This window comes from Desmodus rotundus, chromosome 5, assembly GCF_022682495.2.
Source record: "Desmodus rotundus isolate HL8 chromosome 5, HLdesRot8A.1, whole genome shotgun sequence".
Lineage (NCBI taxonomy): Eukaryota > Metazoa > Chordata > Mammalia > Chiroptera > Phyllostomidae > Desmodus > Desmodus rotundus.
Window position 1 is genome coordinate 99,388,527 of NC_071391.1, and position 20,672 is coordinate 99,409,198.

Sequence of the window (20,672 nt, forward strand, 5' to 3'; positions counted from 1 at the left end):
CTCATCTCTTCCAGGTATTCCATTCAGATGTGACAGATCTGGTGGGAGAAGAGGAGCTGTCTTCCCTTGGGGCTCTTTTTAATAACTGAGGAAAACTTTCCAAGAAGCTCTCCAGCAAGCCTCCCATTAAGCTCATTTGGCCACTCAGTAGACCAATCTTGATAAGGGATTTTCAGGTTTTCCTTGTATCAATCACAATTTACCTGAGTCTCAGTGCAAAACTGGGTATCTGCCAACATGGAGGGGGAAGTGGCCACTGTAAACAATAAATGTGTCTGCCTCAATGTCATGGAATGTAGGCTGCCTAAAAGAGATATATTGTAAAATTACACATACAGCAAACAGTCCTGAGAGTAAGCCCCTTGAATTAAAATAGCTAGTGAAGTACACTGCTTTCCTTGCCTCACATCACTAAATAGGCTCTTATAATACAGTAATCTGCCTGCAGCTGATAGCAGGCTTTTAGTGACTCATTTGAATAGATGCCCATCAATTTGCTGGAATCTCTCTCTGTTCCAATGAAAATGAAGATAGTTTGTTAATTAACAAAAACTGGTCATACAATTGTGTTAGAAGCAATTTCTCCCAAGTGGTTTTCTTTTCTTGTTGTTTTTTTTAATATATTTATTGATTATGCTATTACAGTTGTCCCATCTCCCCCCCCACTCTACTCCATCCTGCCCACCCCCTCCCTCCCACATTCCCCCCCTATAGTTCATGTCCATGAGTCATACTTATAAGTTCTTTGGCTTCTACATTTCCTACACTATTCTTACCCTCCCCCTGTCTGTTTTCCACCTATCATCTATGCTACTTATTCTCTGTACCTTTCCCCCCTCTCCCCCTCCCACTGCCCTATTGACACCCCTCCATGTGATCTCCATCTCTATGGTTCTGTTCCTGTTCTAGTTGTTTGCCTAGTTTGCTCTTGTTTTTGTTTTAGGTGTGGTCGTTAATAACTGTGAGTTTGCTGTCATTTTTACTGTTCCTATTTTTGATCTTCTTTTTCTTAGGTAACTCCCTTTAACATTTCATATAATAAGGGCTTGGTGGTGATGAGCTTCTTTAACTTGACCTTATCTGAAAAGCACTTTATCTTCCCTTCCATTCTAAATGATAGCTTTGCTGGATACAGTAATCTTGGATGTAGGTCCTTGCGTTTAATCTTGGGTAATGTAATTATGATGTGCCTTGTTGTGTTCCTCCTTGGGTCCAGCTTCTTTGGGACTCTCTGAGCTTCCTGGACTTCCTGGAAGTCTATTTCCTTTGCCAGATTAGGGAAGTTCTCCTTCATTATTTGTTCAAATAAGTTTTCAATTTTTTGTTCTTCCTCTTCTCCTTCTGGCACCCCTATAATTCGGATGTTGGAACGTTTCAAGATGTCCTGGAGGTTCCTAGGCCTCTCCTCATTTTTTCTGAATTCTTGTTTCTTCATTCTTTTCTGGTTGGATGTTTCTTTCTTCCTTCTGGTCCACACTGTTGATTTGAGTCCCAGTTTCCTTTGCATCACTATTGGTTCCCTGTACGTTTTCCTTTGTTTCTCTTAGCATAGGCTTCATTTTTTCATCTGGTTTTCGAACAGATTCAATCAATTCTGTGAGCATCTTGATAACCAGTGTTTTGAACTGTGCATCCGATAGGTTGGCTATCTCTTCCTCGCTTAGTTGTATTTTTTCTGGAGCTTTGAAGTGTTCTGTCATTTGGGCCATTTTTGTTGTTGTTGTTGTCTTGGGGTGTCTGTTACTTCAAGGGGTGGAGCCTTAGGTGTTCCCTGGGGCGGGGTAAAGCTGGTGCTGTGATGCTGTACGTGGGGGAGGGGCCGAGAGGGAGCAATGGTGCCCGCTTCACTCTCCTCTGGATTTCAATCCTTCATTCTGCTACCCACAGTCAAACTGGGCCCTTCTGGTGCTGGTTCCCGAGTGGGTGGGCTTGTGCACACTCTAGGTCCCTGTGGGTCTCTCCAACAACCTCTCCTGTGAGGCTGGGAGTCTCTCCTGCTGCCGCCCCAACCCCCACGGGCGTTTTCAATCAGAGGTTTGAGGCTTTATTTCCCCACTCTGGAGCCCTGGGTTGTGTGGTCTGCTTTGCTCCCTGCCATTTGTCCGGTTTATCTGTGCGCGAATGTGGGGCCGCCAGGTGCTACCCACCGCTCTGCCTGCCCCGTTCTCCGCCACTCTGAGTCCGGCCCTCTGGGTTTATCTGTGCAAATGTGGGGCCGCAGGGTCTGCTAGTGGTCAGACTGCCTGCCCCGTTTGTCCCACACTCCGCCAGTCTCGGTCCCGCCACGGCCACGCTAGTCCTCTCCGCCCCAGTGCCCGTCTCCACCCCTCCTACCGGTCTGGATGTATGTTTCTTTTTTATCTACTTGGTGTTGGACTTCCTTGCCCTTCGGTTTTCTGTCAGTTCTGGTTATGCGAGGAGGCGCAGTGTGTCTACCTACGCCACCATCTTGGTTCTCTGGCAAGTGGTTTTCAATGTGGGGTATTATATTAACTCTGGGAGTTATACATGTGATTACATGACTTAGCAGAAGGTGCTGATTCTAACTATATCTAAATCTATTTGGTAATAAAGTAAAAGTTTGTGGTTGAACTGCTTGTGGTCATTTTTGCACCATCATTTCTGTCTCACTTAAGGTTGGGAACCGTTTCCTTGTGTTGTTTGACCCTGAGTTAGAATTGGCCAATGAAAAAGATTCCTGACATCTGGAAGGCGAAATTCAGTAGGAGCCATCGCTTGTAGAGTGTTGGGGTCAAATATGGCAGGTTCAAAGACCTTTCCACAGTTCCAAGCTTGTAGCTCTTTCTAGGAACATCTGCTTTGTGGATATGGTGAAACACTAGTTATTTATCTGCAACCTGCTCCTGGTGGCAGGTTAGTTCCTGCCACCTGCTCAGGCTGAGACTTACTGTCAGCTTCTCTGACATTTGGTGGCAGCTTTCCTGATGTCCATTCATTCCTCCAGCTCTTCCAATAGTCAGGAAGACCTGGTTTGGTCTTAAATGCTTTATACCTACGATTTTCCTAATCAAACCCCGACAGAGAAGATCTTCTTGCATATCTTTCCAATCCACCCCTCAACACACACACACACCCCCACAGGTGCACATATATAAATACACATATATCCACACACACACTCAACAGCTTTGTTAATTTGACTTTCTTGCCCAGAGTTAACCACTATTAACAGTTTGGTGTGAATCATTCCATTTATAAATACTCAAATATCTCACATATATATAGCATTTAAAAAATACAAAAGAGATATGTTTAGTTAGCTATACATATCATTTAGCAACATTTTTCTTTCCTTTTATACTTTAGGTATGCTTTCATTATCGGGCATTGCCTTTGTTATTTTTAAGATTTTCATTATATTCAGTTATATGGCTATGATACAATTTGTTTAATATCCCATATTGATGAGCATTTAGGCTCTTTCCAATGTTTTGCCACTATTAACAGTGCTGCAGTAAAATCCTTTTAAGGTAATCTGTGTGTGCATGTGGCAAATGTCTCTGCAACATAGACTCTAGTGCATTACATATTTTTTAGTTAGCAATTCTGTATTGTGTACTTCAAAATTTATGAAGAAAGTAGATTTTGTGTTAAGTAGTTTTATTACAAAATAATAACATATAAATCAATGAGAGGATGAGAGGAATCTTTTGAAGGTAATGGATAAATTGAATGCACAGATTATGGTGATAGTTTCATGGGTATATAATTATCTCCATACACATCAAGTTGTATATATCAATTATGTAGGACACTTTGTATGTCAAAATAGTGCATTACATTTAATATTTAACTTGATACATATTGCAAAATGCCCGCCAAAAGCTGTGGCACTTTTTATCCCTTCAATATCATATCATAATTAATAACTATCATATAATTAAATATCATATGATTATTTTTTGTGTAAAAAGCCAAGATAGTGGGTTGCTTATTGCTTCTTATAATTATAATCTTTTCAAATTTATATTTTGTCTCACTTTATCTTTACAACTTTCAGGATAGGTGTGAAAACTTAAGAGTCAAAATGCTGTGAGAAAAAAGTTTTTAAAGAGAAAATCTAGAATGAAAATCTAGGTTTCCTAATTTCTAATTTTTATTATAAAATCTACCCTTTATTCAGCATTTTAGCTCTCAGCTGAGGACTCTTTAAAAGGGATTTAGAAATAATTATTAGAAGCTTAGTGTTAGATTAAACTACATAAAGTTACTATTTTTGAGGATTAAAGATGGTTCAATATGAGCCATTTTGCATAATTCATCCTAACACCAAAGCACAGAAAGCACAGCCCACATTAGTTTATTGTTGTTGGACTGATGGGCTATTGTGGATCATATGTTTATACACAAGGCCTAGGCAGGATTCAAGATAATATTTAGGGATACTAAAATGCTAATATTAAGCTTAAAGAACTAAAAATAAGAGTATTTGACTTTTTGCCTGCATCTTTGTAGTTTGAGATTGGCTTTCCTCCTTTTTCACAGGATCATAATACGTTGAGTCCGATATTCAGTCTTTCATTTCTTTTGTGTCACCTAGCAGGATGTTTTGCACATGTAGGTAGGTCACACAAATAACGTTTACAAAAAAAACAACCAAACACACAAGAAAAAAACGCTTTTAAGCTTGTTTTCTGGCAGACAATATGCTCAAAGTACACAACCTGATTATTGGGTCAGAGCAAGGCAGTGCTTTACTCACAGTGCAGCAAACAGCAAGAGCATCAACGTACTTGTGTTAATTCCCCTTTTCCCAAGTCCCATTACATGAGGCCATGGGCCTAGCTGGAGACTACAAAAGCAGTGGGGTTGCTCTGCACCTGAGCAATGCAAGGCCAATGGGTCTGTAGAGTAAATGGAGTCAGTCTGGCTCCCTCACTCAGGTGTCTGGGGAACTAAGATAAGCAGCATTCCCATAGCCTTGAGTCTGGATCCAATAAACTGTATTCCCACAGCCTTGAGAATGGGCTCGCAGGTGCAAAATCACACTATTATACAATATCTTGGCACCCTGTGGGCACCCTGTGGGCACTCTGTGGTCTTTGTGTGCATTTAGTATATAAGGGAGTTGGGACTCCCTGTCAAGGAGACACGCAGCTTGTGGCATGCATGGATCACCCTGCCCTTGAATAAAGTCACCTCAGGCATTCCTACAGCTCTGCATATTTTCTTCCATGTGCCAGAATCCAGAGTGAATCTTCATGGCCTTGAAAGGTCTCAACACAGGGTCATTCAGCACCTAGTGAAGCCAGCTGCAAACAAGCCAGTCCTACTCCTCCAAGAGAGCAAGTAGTAGTTATATTGTAGTCATTTTGACTTAGTTGAATGCCTATAAAGATTCAGAGAGGTTGAAGATAGATAAATAGACATTATGTAGATTGAAAAACAAAAATAAAAAAGAGTAGAAGCATAGGACAGAACCTAAGAGCTCTGGGACAACATAAGTAGGTCCAATGTATTTGTTGTTGGAATCCCAAAAAAAGAAAACTGAGAGAAAAGGACAGAACATTTGAAAATGTAAAGGCTAAGAATTTTCTGAAGCTAATAAATACACAAAACCACATAACCAAAAGGCTCAGAGAATTCCAAGCAAGATAAATACAAAACAAAACAGAAAACCACCCAACCAAAAAAAAAGTGAAAAACCTATATTCCAAAGAGTATCAGACTAAAAAAAAAACAAAGACAAGTTTCTGAAGGCAGTCAGAGGAAAAAAAAATGGCCACATTACATATAGAGAATAAATACAATAATATAGTAGGCTCCTTGTAAGAAATTATGTGAGCCAGAAGACATCTTTAACATGCTGAAAAGAAAAATAACCTATCAACCCAGAATTCTACATATAATGAAAATATCTTTTCAAATTGAAGAATAAAGACCTTTCACATGGACAAAAAACTGAGAATGCATTGCCAACAGATCTGCACTACAGGAAATGTTAAAGGAAGTTTTTCAGGTAAGAAGGACTATCAATCAAGACAAAAACTTGGAGCTACACAAATAAAGAATGTTGGAAATGAAATATATACAGGTAAAACTTTCTCCTTATCTTTAATTGCTCTAAAAATATTTGGCTTTCTAGAGCAAAAATAGTAGCAATTAAGTGTTTATAGAATATATAAAAGCAAAATATATGACAATAGCATAAAAGGTGAGAGGGAGGTATTGGGAATACATTGTTGAAAGGTTTTCATTACATGTGAAGTGGAGTATTATCATTTGAAGATAGATTCTGATTAATGAAAGATACACATTGTAAACTCTAGGACAACCTCTAAAGTTTTAAAAACAAGTATGCTCTTTCATCTTGGCCATGCCATGCATCCAGATTGAGGAAAACCTGGAAATTTCAGAGCCATGTGAGCCACAGCCATGGACCTGGGAGGCCAGGGTATGCTGAAGGCAGGCATCACCATAGGACCAACTTCAAAAAACATCACCTGGGTTTCCCCAGGTTACTTAGGGAAGCTGGTATGAGGCACTACCACTTAACAAGGAACGTGAGCTTCTGCCCAAATGTCAACCTTGATAAATTTTGGACCTTGGTCACAATTTATGCTGCCAAAAATAAAACTGAAGCTGCTCCTATCTCTGATGTCATGTGACCAGCCTACTACCAAGTTCTCGAGGAGGGAAAGCTCCCAAATCATACTGTCATCATGAAGGCCAGGTTCTTCAGCAAAGAACTGAGATTAAGGGTGTGTGTGTGTGTGTGTGTGTGTGTGTGTGTGTGTGTGTGTCTTTGGGTGGGAGGGGTGTGAACAGCAGGGAGGGTGAGCTGTGTCCCAGTGGCTTGAAACCATGTGGAAAGAGGTTCATTAAATGCTAAACAAATGCCTTTAAAAAAACAATTTCTTTTTGGAAACCATTAACAGATAAAAAGAAAACCCGCTGAATGGCAGAACATATTCACCAATACATCTGATAAGGGGTTAATATCCAAAATTTATAAAAAACTTACAAAATTCATCACCGACCCCCCCCCAAACAATCCAGTTAAAAGAGGACATACAGATAGCCAATAAACATATGAAAAGATGCTCAATGTCACTAATCATCAGAGAAATGCAAATTAAGACCACAATGAGATATCACCTCACATTTGTCAGAATGGTCGTCATCAATAAACCAACAAACAGCAAGTACTGGTGAGGATGTGGAGAAAGTGGAACCCTAGTACACTGTTGGTGGGAATGCAAACTGGTGCAGCCACTGTGGAAAACAGTATGGAGTTACTTCAAAAAGTTAAAAATGGATCTGCCTTATGACCCAGCGATTCCACTTCTCGGAATTTATCCAAAGAAACCGAAAACACTAAATTGAAAGAATATATGTGTCCTATATTCATTGCAGCATTATTTACAATAGCCAAGATTTGGAAGCAGCAGCCCAAGTGTCCATCAGTAGATGAGTGGATGAAACAACTATGGGAAATTTACACAATGGAATACTTACTCAACTGTAAAAAAGAAGGAAATTTTACCCTTTGCGACAGCATAGATATACCTGGAGAACATGACGCTAAGTGAAATAAGCCAGTCAGATAAAGACAAATACCATGCAAATTCCCTCCTGTGTGAAATCTACTGAACAAGCTGAACTAACAAGCAAATTAGAGACAGACTCATTGACAGAGATCAGGCTGACAGCTCAGGGGTGGTGGGTTAGGGGGTGGAGGGATTGAGCAAAAAAGACAACAGTGTGGTGACTGTAGTGGGAGGAGGAGGGTATAAGGGGATAAATGATAATGGAAAAAATAAAATAAAAATAAATTTTAAGAAACAGTTTCTTTTTTACATGAAATATCTAGTAAAAAATCTGGTATTAATAATAACTCAATAGTGGAGATAAAAATGGATAATTTAAAAAGTTCAAATAACTTAACAAAAAGGAGAAAAAAGAGAAAAGAAACAAAAAAACAAATGAAACAAATAAAAAACACAAATAAGATAGATTTTAACTTAATCATATCAATAATCACATTGAATGTGATGGTCTAAACATATCAAATAAAAGACAGTGAGTATCAGATTGGATTTAAAAACAAGACTGAATTTTATGTTATCTACCTGAGACTCACTTAAATATATTTAAACATCAAATATATGACAGAAGTTTGAAAATATATATGGTGCAACCATTAACCAAAAAAAAGCTGGAGCAGCTACATTCATATCAGACAAAGCAGACTTTGAAGCAAGAAATGTTGCTCTGGGAAGATGGAGGCGAGATAGGTGGGAGCAGAGTCCACTTCCCCTCGGCACCAGTGAAACGCCTCGCTGATCTAAGGAACAGAGCGAACAGCCAATGGTATTCCAGCATATATGAAGATTGGAGACCAAAGATAGAGGACAATGAAACATCAGACGGTAAGAAGAGTGCTTAAGGACAATAAGGTATCTGGGACCACCACGGGGACCAGGGCAGCTAAAGCCCCCGGCTGGGGCAGCAGGGTCTGCTGCAGGATTCTTGGGAGAGAGCCAAACTGGGCTCTGTGAGAGGCGAGGTGCTTGTTTGGACCAGGGGGACTTGAATAGGAAGAATTTCTCAAAAAGAAAAAGAAAATAGAGGCACTCAGTGGCTAGTTAGAGAACTCTCCGCAGCAGCCGTGGCCTCTTGAGCCCCTACCCCCTCAGCCCCTGGACTGTGAACGCCGGATTAGCAGCCCCAGCATACACCTGAAGCCTGGTTGGCGGGTACTCAGATCAGCAGCCTGGGCGCCCACACCTGAAACCCTGGGTGGGCGCGCACCCTGATCAGCGGCTGCCTGGACACACAGGCCCAAAGTGCCTGGGTGGGTGTGTACCCCAATCAGTAGCCTGGGTGCCCACAACTGAAACCCCGGGTGGGTGCACACCCTGATCAATGGCCCAGCTGCAGAGCCCGGGGATCGGTGCACAACCTGAACAATGTCCTGCCTGCGGGCGACCACACCTGAACCACTGGGAATGAACATCTCCCACCTAGCCCCTGAGCACAGAGCCCTGCAGGGCCTACTCCCTCTCTAGGAGGAAGGCAGAAAGCCCAGCAGAGGGTACCTGGAGGGCTAGGGGAGACTGCAGTCCCGGAAAGACTTGACCCAGTAGGGGGCTGAACTACCCAGAAGGAGCACCCAGAGCCCCTAGCATCTAAGACAGCCAAGAGCAAGAAGGTGGAGTGTGAGCTGCCTCTAATTGGTGCAACTCAAAGACAGCACAACTGGTGAACTAAAGGCCTAGTGGGGAGCAGAAGGACCCTGAGGAACTGGACTGGAGGCTGAACAACAGCGAAGAGTGTGGCTCAGGAAGGGAGAAAAGTGAAACCAATCCCTCCAACCACCCCCTCCCCTTTCACAGACAGGAAGACCAGCAGAACTAACCTGACCAGTTTCAAGCCAGCAGAAGACTTTTTTTTTCCTGTCCCCTAAATTCCTTCTTCTTTTCTGTCCTTCTTTCTTTTTTTATTCCTTCTTCCTTCCTTCCTTTACCTTTTTATTCCTTCTTCCTGCCTTCTTTTATTCATTTTATTTTATTTTAATTTTTGTTAAAATTCTTTCTTTTTATCTTTCCACCGATCTTTTTATTCCTTCTTCCTTCTTTCCTTCCTTCCTTCCTTCCTTTCCTTTTCTATTCCTTTTTCCTTCCTTCCCTTCTCCTTTTATTTTTTTCTTCTTCTTTCTCCTTTTCCCACAGGTGAGACAATAAAACCTGGAGCTCTGAAAAGATCAGAGTTAGACCCTGTTAAAACCATAAACCTCAGCTCAAGACCAGTGAGCTCAGGAAATTGAGGAGAGAGCACCACTGAATTCCACTGGCATTCTACCATAGAAGTTCATACCATAACCCCAGGGAGTCAGAACAGATCAACTTAAGAAGCAGAGGCTAACAAGAAGAGTCTCACAAACAATGGGAAGACAAAGAAACAATACCCAAATGAAAGGAGAGGAGGAAGCCTCAGAAAGAATGCTAAATGAAATAGAGGCAAGTGAACTATCAGATACTGAGTTCAAAGCAATGGTTATCAGGAAACTCACTGAGCTCACAGAAAATCACCAGAGACTACAAGGAAACTACAATGAACTCACTGCAAACTATAACAGCATGAAAAAGGAAATAGAAACTATCAACAAGGGCCAAGAGGAAATGAAGAATACAATTTCTGAACTGAAGAACACAGTAGAAGGAAACAAAAGCAGACTTGATGAAGTAGAGGATCAGATCAGCAAGCTGGAGGACAAAGTAGAAAAAAACACCCAGAAAGAGCAAGAAAAGGAAAAGAGGCTCAGAAGAATAAAGAGGGATTAAGGAAAATTCAGGACAACGTGAAATGTAATAATATCCGTATAATAGGGATACCAGAAGGAGGAGAAGAAGAGCGAAGAGCAAGGGATAGAAAACCTGTTTGAAAAAGTATGATGGAAAATTTCCCTAATCTGATGAGAGAAAAAATCACCCAAATCCAGGAAACACAGAGAGTCCCAAGCAAGAGGAACCCAAAGAGGCCCACTGCAAGACACATCATAATTAAAACGGCAAAATTCCAAGACAAAGAAAGAATCTTAAAGGCAGCAAGGGAGAAACAGGAAGTAACATACAAGGGAGCCCCAATAAGGTCAGCAACTGACTTCTCAATGGAAATGCTCCAAGCCAGAAGAGAATGGCAAAAAATATTCCAAGTAATGAGAACCAGAGGCCTGCAACCAAGGCTACTTTACCCAGCAAGGCTCTCAATCAAGAAAGCCAAATAAAGAGCTTCCCACACAAAAGAAGTCTAAAAGAATACACCTCCACCAAACAAGCTCTGCAAGAGATGCTAAAGGGACTGCTTTAAGGAAAGGAAGGAAAAGAGAAAGAGAAGGGAACACAGGTATGAAAAAATGGCAATGAGTAACTACTTATCAATAATAACCTTAAATATAAATGGGTTAAAACTCCAATCAAAAGAAATAGAATAGCTGAATGGATAAGAAAACATGACCCACACATATGCTGCCTACAAGAGACCCACTTCAGGACAGAAGACCTACACAGACTGAAAGTGAAGGGCTGGAAACAAATATTCCAAACAAACGGACAGGAAAACAAAAGCAGGGGTAGCAATACTCGTATCAGACAAAATAGACTTCCAAAGAAGGGCCATAAAGAGCGACTCAGAAGGCCATTTCACAATACTCAAAGGAAGAATCCACCAAGAAGACATAAACATTGTAAATATATATGCACCCAACATAGGAGCACCCAAATACATAAAGAAAATCTTGGAGGACTTCAAGAAAGATATTGACAGCAACACAATTATATTAGGGGACTTTAACACTCCACTGTCAATAATGGACATATCTTCCAAACTAAATATCAAAAAGGATATTGTGTCACTTAACAATACCTGAGATGAAATGGACTTAACTGATATATATAGAGCTTTTCATCCCAAAGAAGCAAAATACACATTCTTTTCAAGTGTACTTGGAACATTTTCAAAGATAGACGACATGATAGGACACAAAACAAGCCTCAACAAATTCAAGAAAATTGAAATCATATCAAGCATTTTTTCTGACCACAAGGGACTGAAATTAGAAACCAACCCCAAAGGAAAAACCCAGAACACTCAAAATCATGGAGATTGAATATCATGCTATTAAACAATGAATGGGTTAAGAACAAGATTAGGGAAGAAATCAAAAACTTTCTCTAAACAAATAAAAACGAACTCACAACAACCCAAAACCTATGGGGCACAGCAAAGGCAGTCCTGAGAGGGAAGTTCATAGCAATACAGGTCTACCTTAAAAAGATAGAAACATTTCAAACAAACAACCTAACCCTATGCCTACAAGAACTCAAGGAACAACAACAAAGACATCCCAGAGCAAGTAGAAAGAAGGAAATAACCAAGATCAGAGCAGAGTTAACTGACATAGAGACTAAAAGCACAATTCTAAGGATCAATGAATCCAGGAGCTGGTTCTTTGAAAAGATAAACAAAAGCGACAAGCCTTTAAGTAGGCTCATCAAGAAGAAAAGAGAGAGGATCCAAATAAACACAATTAGAAATAAAAGAGTAGAGATTGCAACTGATACCACAGAAATACAAAGGATTGTAAGAAATTACTATGAAGAACTGTATGCCAAGAAATTTGAAAACCTAGGTGAAATGGACACATCTCTAGAAACATATAATCTTCCAAAACTGAATGAAGAAGAAGTAGAAAACCTGAACAGACCAATAACAGCAGAAGAAATTGAAGCAGTCAACAAAAAACTCCCAACACACAAAAGCCCCGGACCAGATGGTTTCACAGGAGAATTCTACAAGGCATTTAAGGAAGAGCTACCCCTATCCTTCACAGGCTATTCGAAAAAATCCAAAATGATGGAAGACTCCCAAACTCTTTTTATGAAGCCAGCATCATCCTAATCCCAAAACCAGATAAAGACACAATGAAGAAAGAAAACTTCAGGCCAATATCGCTGATGAACATAGACGCTAAAATTCTCAACAAAATATTAGCAAACCGCATCCAGCAATACATTAAAAAGGTCATACACCATGACCAGGTGGGATTCATCCCAGGGATGCAAGGATGGTACAATATTCGGAAATCAATAAACATAATACATTACATAAAAAACAGCAAAGACAAAAATCACATGGTCATATGAATAGATGTGGAAAAAGCATTTGATAAGGTACAGCACCCATTTCTGATAAAAACACTCAACATAAAGTGGGAATAGAGGGAGCATTCCTCAACCTAATAAAGGCCATATATGAAAGACCTACAGCCAACATCATACTCAATGGACAAAAACTTAGAGCTTTCCCACTAAGATCAGGAACAAGACAAGGATGCCCTCTCTCACCACTCCTATTCAACATAGTATTGGAAGTCCTAGCCACAGCAATCAGACAAGAAAAAGAAATAAAAGGCATCCAAATTGGAAAGGAGGAAGCAAAACTGTCACTGTTTGCAGATGACATGATAGTGTACCTGGAAAATCCTATACACTCCACCAAAAAACTATTTGACCTAATAAGTGAATTTGGCAAAACAGCTGGATACAAAGTCAATACTCAGAAATCAAAGGCATTCCTGTATACCAACAACGAAACTGCAGAAACAGAAATCAGGAAAAAAAATCCCATTTGATATAGCAACAAGAAAAATAAAGTACCTAGGAATAAACTTAACCAAGGAGGTAAAAGGCCTATACTCAGAAACTACACATTGAAGAAAGAAATTAAGGAAGACACAAACAATTGGAAGCATGTACCATGCTCATGGATTGGAAGAATTAACATCATCAAAATGGCCATACTGTCCAAAGCAATTTATAGATTCAATGCAATCCCTGTTAAAATACCCATGACATATTTCAGACATATAGAATAATCATTTCAAAAATTTATATGGAACCATAAACAACCCTGAATAGCTGCAACAATTTTGAGAAAGAAGATCAAAGCAGGAGGGATCACAATACCTGATGTCAAACTGTATTACAAGGTCACTGTAATCAAAACAGCCTGGTACTGGCATAAAAACAGGCACATAGACCAGTGGAACAGAATGGAGAGCTCAGAAATAAATGCAAGTCTTTATGGTCAATTAATATTTGACAAAGGAGGCAGGAGCATAAAATGGAGCAAAAACAGCCTCTTCAACAAATGGTGTTGGGAGATCTGGACAGCTACGTGCAAAAAAATGAAACTCAAATACCAAGTTACACCATACACAAAAATAAATTCAAGGTGGATATAAATATAAGTCATGACACCATAAAAGTCCTAGAAGAAAACATTGGCAGGAAGATCTCAGACATTCCAGGAACCATCATCCTCACAGACACACCCCCTACAGCAAGGGACATAAAGGAAAGAATAAACAAATGGGACCTCATCAAATTAAAAAGCTTCTGCATGGCTAAAGAAAACAGCATTAAAATACAAAGAGAACCAACAGTATGGGAAAACATATTTGCCAATAATACCTCAGACAAGGGCCTGATCTCCAAAACATATAAAGAACTCACACGGCTGTACTCCAGGAAGACAGACAACCCAATTAAAAAATGGGCAAAGGACTTAAAAAGACACTTATCCAAGGAAGAAATACAGAGGGCCCAGAGACATATGAAAAGATGCTCAGCATCACTAGCCATCAGAGAGATGCAAATTAAAACCACAATGAGGTACCATCTCACACCAGTCACAGTGGCCAACATAAACAAATCAACAAACAAATGTTGGAGAGGATGCAGAGAAAAGGGAACCCTAGTGCACTGTTGGTGGGAATGCAGACTGGTGAGGCCACTGTGGAAAACAGTATGGAATTTCCTCAGAAAACTAAAAATGGAACTGCCCTTTGACCCAGCAATTCTGCTGCTGGGATTATACCCTAAGAACCCTGAAACACCAATCCAAAAGAACCTATGCACCCCAATGTTCATAGCAGCACAATTTACAATAGCCAAGTACTGGAAGCAACCTAAGTGCCCATCAGCAAATGAGTGGATCAAAAAACTATGGTACATTTACAAAATGGAATTCTACGCAGCAGAGAGAAAGAAGGAGCTTATACCCTTTGCAACAGCATGGATGGAACTGGAGAGCATTATGCTAAGTGAAATAAGCCAGGTGGTGAGGGACAAATACCATGTGATCTCACCTTTAACTGGAACATAATCAACAGAAGAAAAAGGCCTACAAAATATAACCAGAGATGTTGAAGTTAAGAACAATCTAACAATAGCCAGGGGGGAGTGGGGAGGGGACAGTGAGGAGAGGGGATTACAGGAGCTACTATAAAGGACACATGGACAAAATCAAGGGGGAGGGTGGAGGCGGGGGACGGATGTGGGTTCAGCTGGGTTGGGGTGGAGGGATGGGGAGAAAAGGGAAACTGTAATTGAATAACAATAAAAATTTAAAAAAAAGAAAAGAAACATCAGTCAGTTGCCTCCCATATGCATCCCAACTATGTATCAAACCTGAAACCTTTTTGGTGTATGGGACAATGCTCCAACCAACTGAGCCATCCAGCCAGGGTAGGACTAAGGTTTAACCTGAAGCAAAAATTCTGGACACTGGCTCTTGTTTTCACCTTGCTGAGGATACAGTTGGACTATTTCCATGGAGGGACAGAGGGAGATGGGTTTTGGGAACCTAGGGGCAGTTTTCCACCCAAATAAATCATCTTGCCACACCACAATCTCCCATGTGTGGGTCCTTGGAATGCTTTCCTCCTGATCCCATGGAAAAGCCTAATTTCCACCACCAACAAAAGGAAAACGTTAGGGCTCATAGAGATTTGTGGTAAACCAAAGACTGGTCATGGTTTTATATATTTATTTCTTACATCAAATTCATCTTTGCTTAGTTTTGAGGCTTTATTTATAAATGGGTATTGTGGATCCAGGATTGGGAAAAAAATAATTGACATGTGAAGTTTAGCTTTCTACTCTCTTCTTGAATTTACTTTTGGAGCAGCTTTTTTAATGCTAACGTTTTCTTTTGAAATTTTTGAAACTTGGTGTCAATGACCCATCATTATTGTCTAAAGTTTTCTTATAGAGAATAAAAGAAAACTCCTGATAAATTTATATTTTTTATTTTCAATATTTCTCTTAATAAGCATATATAGATATACATATATTCTCACACACACACACACACACACACACACACATGAATTACATAAGAGGTTCAAAATAGCAGCCCTGGATTAACACATCAACATAACAGCTATAGTTTGCCAAGATTATAGCAAAGCCATTCTTATTTAATCCTTATTATAGCCTTATAAAATAAACATTCTTATTAAGCCCTATTTTTCAGATAATAAAATCTGAATTCAAAATGGTTCAGAGATTTATCTGACGTAGTAAGTATGGGACTCCACCCTAGGTCTTTGGATTTATTCATTGCTTTCTTTCTAATGTTTCTTTTTTTTTTTTTTAAATACCTTAATACTCACCATTGTATTTTTGTTTCCTATACTAATAATAATTCTTAATGTGATTCATCAAGAATAATTACTCAAAAGCATTATAGAGATGTCATGTTAATGTGAATACTTTATAATTTTTATAAATATAAATACTTCCACGATTAGATATAACTGGCTTATGATACAAATGCCTCACTGAAATGACCCTTTGATTCATTCCACAGTCTTGTTGAAAGTCTCACCGAAAAATATAATGTGAAAGGTGGAGGAGGGGTGTGGTGGGGTTAAAATGGAGACAATTGTACTTGAACAACAATAAAAAAAACCTTGTCTGTTTTGACTGTAGAGGAATTGGGGAAGCAGGGAAAGGGAGGGAAAAGCAGCAGGGCGGTGTTATCACCAATGTGATAGGAACATTAATCAGTAGTTGAGGGACCAAAAAACATACCTTTTAAACAAGTTTTGGAGAGTGATTTTGAGGATCAAGCGCAACAAGTTAATGTGAGGTATTTTGAAAACACTACAGTGTTAGATTTCATCCAAGGTTACACAGTGAGTGGCTGGTGAATTCAGGGACACAGAAATGGGACTGAATGGGGTGCAGACATCTTACAGTGGACACGTCTTTATTTCATATTTTGGATGCCTGCTGTTGCCTCAACCTCTCAGTCTGTAAAACCTTTTTAAAAATACATTTTATTGATTATACTATTTCAGTTGTCCCATTTTCCCCCCCTTTATTCCCCTCTGTCTGCATGCCCCCCCACCCCAGCATTCTCCCACCTTACTTCATGTCCATGGGTTGTACATATAAGCTCTTTGGCTCCTACATTTCCTATATTACTTTTAACCTCCTCCTGTCTATTTTCTACCTACCATTTATGCTTTTTATTTTCTGTACCTTTTTCCCCATTCTCCCCCTCCCCCTTCCCACTGATAAACCTCCATGTGATCTCCATTTCTGTGATTCTGTTCCTGTTCTAGTTGTTAGCTTAGTTTGTTTTTGGTTTTTTAGGTAGATTCATTTTATTTTTGTTTGTTGATAGTTGTGAGTTTGTTGGCATTTTACTGTTCACATTTTTTATCTTTTCCTTAGATAACTCCCTTTAACATTTCATATAATAAGGGCTGGGTGATGATGAATTCCTTTAACTTTACCTTATCTGGGAAGCACTTTATCTGCCCTTCCATTCTAAATGATAGCTTTGCTGGATACAGTAATCTTGGATATAGGTCCTTGCCTTTCATAACTTTGAATACTTCTTTCCAGCTCCTTCTTGCCTTTAATGTTTCTTTTGAGAAATCAGCTGACAGTCTTATGGGAACTCCTTTGTAGGTAACTGTCTCCTTTTCTCTTGCTGCTTTTAAGATTCTCTCCTTATCTTTAATCTTGGGTAACTTAATGATGATGTGCCTTGGTGTGTGCTTCCTTAGGTCCAACTTCTTTGGGACTCTCTGAGCTTCCTGGACTTCCTGGAAGTCTATTTCTTTTGCCAGATTGGGGAAGTTCTCCTTCATTATTTTTTCAAATGAGTTTTCCATGTCTTATTCTTCCTCATCTTCTTCTGGCACCCCTATGATTTGAATGTTGGAATGTTTAAAGTTATCCCAGAGGTTCCTAAGCCTCTCCTCATTTTTAAGAATTCTTGTTTCTTCATTCTGTTTTGGTTGAGTGTTTCTTTCTTTCTTCTGGTCCAAACCATTGATTTGAGTCCTGGTTTCCTTCTCTTCACTGTTGGTTCCTTGTACATTTTCCTGTATTTCACTTTTCATAGACTTCACTTTTTCCTCTCTTTTGTGACATACTCAACCATTTCTGTGAGCATCCTGATTCCCAGTGTTTTGAACTCTGCATCTGACAGGTTGGCTATCTCTTCATCACTTAGTTGTATTTTTTCTGGAGCTTTGATCTGTTCTTCATTTGAGCCTTTTTTTATTATTATTATTTTGGCCTACCTGTTATGTAGTAAGGGGCGGAGCCTTAGGTGTTCACCAGGGCAGGGCAACCTACATCACTGCCTTTCAGTGCTATATGTGGGGGAGGGGTCTGAGAAGGAACAAGGCCACTTGTTCAGCTCTTGGCAGGCTTTTAGTCACTTCTTCTGCTACCCACAAGAAACTGGGCCCTTCTGGTGCTGATTCCTGGGTGGGTGGGTTTGTGTATGTTCTAGGACCCTGTGGGCCTCTCCAGCTAACTCTCCTGTGTCTGGGAGTTTCTCCCGTGGCCACACCCCCCATAGGTTTTTCAGTCAGAGGTTTTGAGGTTTTATTTCCCTGCACTGGAACCCTGGGTTGCGCAGTCTGTCTCACTCCCAAGTTGTTCATCCCGGTTTATCCGCACAAATGTGGGACCAGCCTCTGTACCAGCCACCACCTCATCCACTCCACCAGCTGCCACCTTGCCTTGCATCCTCTCCACCCTGGCTGCCCATCTCCACCCCTCCCACTGGTCTGCACGAATGTTTCTTTAACTCCTTGATTGTCAGACTTCCATACAGTTTGATTTTCTGGCGGTTCTGGTTGTTTTTTGTTTTTAAATTTTTTTGTTGGCCTTCTTTTGGTAGGCACAATGTACCTACACCTCCATCTTGGCTGGAAATCTCAGTTTGCAAAACCTTTTAACTCTTACTGCTTCTTACATTATACTGAGGACTTGGCTTTTATCATTACCAAAGCCAGTGTGTTCCTTTTCCTGTTTCTTGGTTAGCAAACACATTGGATACAATTTTTGGATTTGAAAGTGTCTAATGTCTGAGTCATTACTTGAGGAAATGCAAATCCAGTTTCCAAAATCGTATGAGGGGAAGTTCTTTATAGAAAAATTCTAGTTAATAAATGGAGAAAGAATAATAGAGTCAGAAATCAGTATTTTATTCCTTTATTGAACTAGTAATCATCAATTGACACTAAAATTGTGAAAAGTTGATGGGACACTTTAAAACGGTGACCAAGCTGACTACTAGTAACATACATGACATACTACAGGGGCTGTCAAACTTTTCTGTAAAGGGCTAAGTAGTAACTATCATGGGCTTTTGGGGCCACATAGTCTGTGTATGTGTAGTGGGAAAGCAGGTGTAGACAATATGTAAATTAAATAGTATGACTGTGTTCTAGTGAAATTTTACTTGCCAAAACACACAGCTGATTGGTTATGATCTGTGAACTGTAGCAGATTGCTAATTACACTTTTCAGGAAATATAGGGGATAAAGAAATAAGTTAAATGATATGCAAAGTCCAGATTGTAGGACACTGTAGGATAACTAAATCTAGTTTCTCACGTAAATTGGTGCATGAAAAGGGGAGTGAAAGGGGCTCTTAGGGGGGAAAAAAAGAATCAAATGTTATGTAGAGTTTGAATTTTTTGTTGTAGCAAACCAGGTGTATAGTACATCTTGGAGGCAATCGGAGAAATCTGAATATTGTATGATTTTAAAAAATTACTCTGAACTCTGTTCATGTAATACTGGCATGATAGTCATTTCTCGGCAGTGAAGTATTTATAGGTGAAATAACATGACGTCTGAAATTTACTTTAATATAAAATACTCCAGTAAACATGTAGTGGGTGGGTGGAAAATAGTTGAAATAATTGGCAAAATGTTGGTAAGGGTTGAAACTGGGTGACAGATAATGGGAGTTTACTATGTTTTTATTTTTATTAAAATAATTGTTATATTTTATATTGTATGTTTCAAAATTTTTATGTTAACATAAAATTGAATATGCCCTGAACAGTGTATGTGTGGATGGTATGAGGGTGAGAGGAGGTGGTTGCATAGAAAAGAAGAGATGAACCGAATGAAAAAGTAATTTTTATATAGAGAGATTTTTGTTTTTATTGCTGGTTATATTCCTTTTAGTACTAAAACTCTCTGTATTTTCTCAGTTGAAGTACCTTCCACCACTTGAAAATAAGAGTTCTTATTTTCACATTCTAATTTCAAACAGCAGTCCCTGATCACATGTGCCTCTTGTTAGGGTGGTCAGTGACACTGGCTGTGAAAGAATTCACAAAGAGAAGAAAGTGCAGAGAGCAAAGTTTTTATTTTACTCTCCCAAGAGAGGGAAAGAGCTAGGCGCAGAGATATGCACCAGCACTGAGGGGTGGGGCTGTGAGTTTTTATTGGATTATAATTGGATTATAAAAGGGTGGGGGGTGCTGTTGTGTGGCCCCTGGGCTGTTGGGGGTTTTGCAGCACAGGAGATTTCTGCTGGTTTTGCAAAAGCTGCAGTCTTCTCCAATGTTATCTTTTGCCTGTGGCTGTAGGAGTCAGTTAGTCACGTTCTGTTTTTGCTTTCCAGTAATTTCCAGGCCGGGTGACATAAACTCAGAAGAGTAAAATGGAAGTCATGTTAACAAGGTCACAGGCCTGCTCGGAAAATGGTGCCACAATAGCAAATAGTGCCGGCTTTGTCCTATCACCTTTCCAAAGTTTAAATTCTGACAGACTTTTTTAACCTGACTGGTGTGGCTCAGTGGATTGAGCTCTGGCCTGCGAACTGAAAGGTTGCCAGTTTGACTCTGCCGGCCAGGGCTAAGGCAGCGTTCTTATAATCCACGTGCAGCATTTTAAAATCGTGTATATTATTTTTTCTTTATATATTGAAATTGTTTTAAATCTAAAAATACAGGCTTTATATTGTATTTCATGTCATTTTGTCACAGGTGGGCACAGGTAACCGGGTTCTTGGTGATCGGGACAAAGAATTAA